This window comes from Acanthopagrus latus, chromosome 20, assembly GCF_904848185.1.
Source record: "Acanthopagrus latus isolate v.2019 chromosome 20, fAcaLat1.1, whole genome shotgun sequence".
Classification (NCBI taxonomy): domain Eukaryota; kingdom Metazoa; phylum Chordata; class Actinopteri; order Spariformes; family Sparidae; genus Acanthopagrus; species Acanthopagrus latus.
In genome coordinates this window covers 21,224,479-21,230,757 of record NC_051058.1, presented here as the reverse complement: position 1 = coordinate 21,230,757, position 6,279 = coordinate 21,224,479, and the positions used below count along the sequence as shown (strand labels likewise).

General features: G+C 41.3%; 1 long non-coding RNA gene across 1 annotated transcript; it reads right to left on the bottom strand.

Annotated features, from left to right (window-relative positions):
• Window positions 1-3,256: 3,256 nt before the first annotated feature.
• LOC119010186 lies at window positions 3,257-5,797 on the bottom strand. Its single transcript, XR_005071931.1, has 3 exons — window positions 5,432-5,797; window positions 4,530-4,585; window positions 3,257-3,821 (listed from the first exon to the last, which is right to left on the bottom strand). It is a non-coding gene; the product is annotated as an uncharacterized LOC119010186 (long non-coding RNA).
• Between the last annotated feature and the right edge of the window lie 482 nt (window positions 5,798-6,279).

The following is a 6,279-nucleotide window of genomic DNA, read 5'->3' as shown; positions in this document are numbered from 1 at the left end:
CAAATTACCCTCTTTTTTTTTCTTCTTCTTCTCTGTCCACGTTTGCAAGCAAAAAGAGTATTAAAAAAAGAGAGAGAGAAGAGGAGGTGCTCGTCTTTGCCTGACATGAAGTTTCAACTTTTCATTTCCCAGGCCTGCCACATCAACAAAGGGAGTATACTTGGCCGAGACGCAAAGAGGAGGAACAAAAACAGTGTCGAGACAAAAAAAAATGTAAGAATCGACCACAGAGGGGGGAAAAAAGAGAGGGAGGAGCAGTTCGTTCTGGCAAAATTGAGTTTGTGTGGTGATGCAGTACCCTCTGACACCATTGACCTACACTTAATCTCAGTCTCTGTTCATCTTGATGATGCTTCTCTCTACTTCGCTTCAATCTCGCCATGAAGCTACAGCCTTTTTTTTTTCGATCACATCCTTTTGAAAATGTATACGAAAATGAAGCATAGGAATCCGAAAAGAAGCCCTAGGAGCATTAAATGTGTCTCCTCACAGCGATATTTGATGAATCCTTCTGTGAGCCGAACGTCTGAACGCAGTGAATCATCTTTGCAGTGAGTTCATCCAAAACAGATGGTCTTAGTTAGCACATTGTTCCAGATCAGCGAAGAATCTGAAGGTCCTGCAAAAGAATATAATCTGCAGATTACAGAAATATTAAAGCGCAGAATCTGATGTCACTATCATTGGCTTTAAAAATGCTTATTATTCAAGTCTAATTCAGATATTTAAAGAAGTGCATGTACTGTTAAATTACAGCCACATTCTGAAGACTTCTGGCTTGAATGTGAGAGAAACGGTGCGTCCGTCATCATCGGGGTATCAAGCCGCCACCTTCCAATTTCAGCATCACCTCAAGCGTGCGACCATCAGTCACAGAGTTTAGACTTTTCATTAAGTTTAATGGTTATACTTAACCTGATAATGACAGTGGCCACCCACATTTAACACAGGATCCACCACTTCCTGCCGCATCAAACTCCCCTCTGACTCCTAACGACCGCACTTAGGCTACACAGCCACCTGGGTTACTGTTGGGCTCCTTTTTTTAAATGATATTTTCTTGAAAACCTAAAAACTTGTGAGTGAAAAACATCTAAATTATATCTTAAGGGAAAGAAAATAAACAGGTGTGTGGTGACGATACATTTAGCTGCAGAGATCATAGATATTAACCTCTGAGATTATGGAGGATGTAAACCTTCAGTCACTGGACTCTCCCTCAACAAGTCAAGACGTTCAGCAGCCTGCGTTCCTCCTCCGAACAGTTTTCCTGGAGCTCAGCCGCTTTATAAGACATGATTGCCGATTGCAGTCTGTTTTTAAATATCTGCAGTCGTAATAGTGATGTAGTGTGTTATAATCTGGTGGGATGATGCTGCTCATGTCCTTTTTTGAGGTTTCTTTGCTCACCTTACAGCTGTAACACACTAAGAACCTCCTCAACAAATATCAAACATGAAGTAGCCCAACATTTGACTGTTTACACTTCACCCGTTTCCCTTTCATTTGGTTTGCCACATCTTCACTCTGTCTCTTCCTCTCACTCTCTCTCTTTCTCTCCTTTAATTTTTGTCCTGTCTCTACCTGTCCTGCGCATTGCTGGAGTTCTTTATTTTACTTTACACCCTCCTCCTCCTTCTCCTCCTCCTCCTCCTTCTTCCCTTGCGCCCATTTTAACATCTCTAAGCAGTGGGAGGGAGAGAAGCACCCAGTTAAAAGAGTAGCCACCCCGAGGCGTCCTTCCTGAGAGTTCACAAGGTAGTGTCAGACTCCACCTTCTCCCACCCGCTACACCCAGCCCATTCCCACCCAGCCATGGCCCAGCGAAACAGATACCGACTATGAAATCATACAATTTGTCTTTAAATTGATGGACATTGATGCAAGAAGATCCAGCGTTGGTTTAAGGGATTGTCACTCCGGGTGTTGTGTAGTTTTTGTGTCATGTGCAGAAAGTTTTATTGTCGAGTTCACAGCAGTAAAATTTAAGAAAAAGATTATAGTCCTGAGGTTCTCCTCCCACGTCTAACCAGAATTGCATTTGTTCCACGTTTTCCAAACTTTTTGTTGCATATCCAATGAAATCTGATATCTTAACTCGAGGGAAGGAGCTTTTTTCTTTCACATTTTAATGCCCAAATGTTGCCTGAAACACAGGTAACTGTCTCAGTGCATTTTCTGTGAGTGAGTGGAGGAAAGGAAAAGGAGGATGACAGCAACAGAGAATAACTTGGATAAACGAGGGAAAAAGGAACATCTTTTTGTTCTGTGCCTGCACATGAGTTCAATTCTTAAAGCATCTGGAATCACTTAGCGCTGTGCTGCTGGCTGCATTATGCTCAGCTCCGCACTGTGACTTCAGCTTCGGAAACAAAACCTTCAAGAGGAAAAATGAAAACAGCCCTGAAACAGTCAGTCTCAGGGACCAAAGCTTATGGTTAGTCACAGAAAAACAGTTTGTATATGCCACATTGGACATACGGTTGTTTGTGTCATGGCAATTGTCTGCAATGCTGATCTTTGACTTTTGACTGACAGACACCAAAATATTTTGTCAACCCTCAAACCAGATTACCATGTCATATGAAATCCGGGCAGCTAGTTAACGAATGTGACATGCAAACAATTACGCAGTTACTAAGCACATTTTTCGAGGTAGGTAACATTCAATATTTGGTTGATGCAGTTAAAAGTCAGCTGTAATTTGGCAGTTAGCTGACCTCAGAAATAGCAAGTTACTAAGTATATTTTTACTCGGTTACATCACTGAAACGCCATTTATTTAGGTGCCCCACAACCCTTCTTGTACTTGACTCCACGTTATCAATATTTGTCACTCCAGATGTATCTGTCGGCCAAAGATAAATCAGTCTTTGTTTTGTGTGTGTACGTGTGTGTGTGTGTGTGTGTGTGTGTGTGTGTGTGTGTGTGTGTGTGTGTGTGTGTGTGTGTGTGTGTGTGTGTGTGTGTGTGTGTGTGTAAATAGAGAGAGAAAGTGATTTCTAGCTGTAGGGCGGTGCAAGCCATAACAGGTAGGCTACCTCTTTTATATGACCTGTGGCTACATACATCCACCCACACATACACACCTCCACTAGTTATACAGTCTCGTCTCAGGTGCTTTAATGAATCAATCTAGAAAAATTTGTGTTTTTGGGGTTGGGGGAATATTTGTTCATTTGTTTGTGCCTCTGCATATAATTCTATAAAACACACTTTTCATTTCTGTGTCAGGAAAAACTCCCAACCCAGTTAAAACACCCTGTTCAGGGCAGTAAAAATTACAAGGAATTCCCAAAAAGCAGTGAGAAAAAAGGATTCCCCAGCCAGTTATAATACAAAAAAAAGATGCACTCAGAAGTCTTTGATCAGCAGCTTTCTTCACAGGAGAAACTCTCTGACCAGGAGGCTAAAGGAGGAGTCTCTTATTATGGTCCTGGAGATATCTAAAGTCTGTGGTGCAGCATTTTCACTGGGGGAGTTTAATCACACAAAGCCTGCTAGCCGACCAAACATCTGAGTTCAGAGAGGATGAATCATGAGTAATGGAAACCTCTAGTCTTTTCTCTTTTCTTTATCTCACAGTACAGAGCAGAAGATGACTCAGAATCTGTATGAAGCTTAAAAAAAGTTAGTCTTATTAGCTTTAATGAGTAGAATAATGAGTACACAACAGTTCCCTGATATTTCCCCACCTGGAGCTGTTTATATGTAGTCCACACTGAGAGGTCATCCTGCCAACATGGCCTCAGTGCTGAAGTAAAACCATGTAGGTACGACTCCTCTGGGGATCATCACGCTGTGAGGCCTCGTCCTCAGACCTGGTGACCAGAGAAAACAGCCTCCACCAATGAGAGAGCAGAGCTTTCACTTGAGATTTCACAGATCTGGATGGAGGAATTAGTGTCTTGTCAGCTGGAGGCCTGAGTTGAGACAGATGACATCGCAAACCCTGCCCATGTGTTTGTCTCTTAACCTCAGAGGAAACAGTCCCTGGGATTTGAAATGTTAACTCTGATAATCATAGTCAATATTCCTAAATTGCAGCTCTGACAGTTTTTAATCCAGTCTGACATTATGTGGCTGTAATATTAAACCACAGGGCATCAATGAAGGACTTGAGTGTGCCACCTTCTGGCCGAATGTTTCTCATATCTGTGCTAAGTGGAAAAGTAAACAGTTGGTGTGTGTGGAGATCAAGACCTGAGCATGTCTCAGCCAACTGTGTAACACTTTGACAAACATGGACGAAGTGTGTTCTGAACGTTGGTGCGCAAACAAATCTTGAGACAGTTTATTTTAAGGTACAAGTCTTCAACATTAACAAGTTGTTTATTAGCATCTATATTATTATGAGCAAGACTTCAGAATGAGCATTTTGACAATATTAGTACTTCCAGTTTTGTTACACAAGAATGGATTTATCAAATGTTGATAAGGATTTAAGACTATTCCTCTGGTACTACGACTTTATAAGGCCCAAACTGAGCAACACATGCTAAGATCGTTATTCATGCAAAATTACTTACCTGCGTACGAGAGGCATCACAGTTCTCCAAATCTTTGATTCGAAAAAAACACAGTCCTTTGGGGATTCGTCGGTAAAAAACCAAAGATAGAAATTTAGTTTGTTACAGAGTTTGGTTTTCTAAAATCCATGCTGAGTGAACCCTCTCGTACATAAATTAATAAAGGATCTCTGGAAAAGAAAACCAAACCAAACCAAACCACCTTCTGTTCCAGTCAAATTGTGACACCACTGTTACTAACTATCAGTAATCAGTTATTAGGAGATTATTAAAGGAAAACTGTTATTTAACAAACCAGAAGTTGTAGAATACGGTCATGAAGAATAAGGCATTAATTGGTGTGTTGTTATAATGAGAGATGACAAGTCAATATGCTACTAATATGGTTGCTAATAAGTAAGTACTTAAAGATTCGTGTGTGTAGCGTCATTTTAAGTGTTACCTGCATTTGTTTTGACGTTAATCATTTATAAACTTCATTCATAAAACCTTAGATTAACTCTTCATTCCTAAATAGTTTTTAGCTGCATTTGTTTTGTATCTGCATCCTCTCTGCTAAGAAGTGTTTGCACAGCATTTAACGTTTTATATCCTTAGATCTAGGAATGAACAGTTTATCAGAATTTTAGCAGTATGGCAAAGTGCCCAAATGTCCAAATTCCAATATCTGGGAAAATAATCCCAATCAGATTTTATTTTGCCTCTACTTCAGCTGCACTCAGAGCCTGATTCATATAAGAAAAAGTGCCACATAACCTCCACAGTGTACTGTATTTAAACCATGTGTTGAGGAGTCATCTCCTTATGAGGTTTGGCTGGGATCACACCCACAAGAAGAGCCCCCTCTAGTGCATAACATTCTCCAGCATTTGGGCTCACCCCAACTTCACAAGCTGGCTCACCATGTAAACACAGAGCGGCGATGACGAATGCGGATGCATCAGGCTGATGAGGATTAGTTCAGTGGAGAATGGGCATGTTGCAGGAGGAAGGTGGTGGTGGTGGGGGGTGCCAATGAAATGTGAGAACACTGGATCATGTCTTAAACATCCACTGGAAGGAGGAGCTGTAGAGCAGATGGGTGTGAAGGAGCTGAGAGATGAACTCTTTGAACACAGGATCATTACTGTCAATATAACATGGCCGTCTTCCTTCTAAACACAAGCTATACATGATTTCTTCCTGTGTAATTAATCATGTGTGAAATTCCTGATTTCTCGATCTAACGTTGTCAGTGCCAGATGAAAGCCAGAGATTCTTATCTTGTGTAAACTATGATCACATAATGGAGTGTTGTGACTTTGTGGTTTAGCAGGTGGTGATTACTTTTGTTTTCTCTATAACAGCATCGCTCTGTTGAACTCCTTTGATTTAAAGGACAGAAATGCCCAGGTTGGGGTGTAGGAGTAGGAACCATCTCTAAAGTAACGCTGGATGACAAAGGTCGGCTGTTTGTTGTCGTCAGGTGGAGGGATGGAGCGTACCGTCTGTATCCTCACAACACAATCTCTCACATACATCACAAAGGAGCAGGAACTTATCCAAAGATGAGCTCCAAATGTTGTCTTTTCTCTGGGCCTCCCTGTTCCTCCTCTCTCTCTCCCTCTCACATCCAGTCTCTAACATGGAGCATATCTACAATCAGATGTGCAGAGCAGCTTCACTTGACATATTATAAACAGCTGAAAAGGGGAAAGTAGAGACCTGCCAAGATACATTCCTTAGTTCCAATTCAAGTCAGTAGGATGAG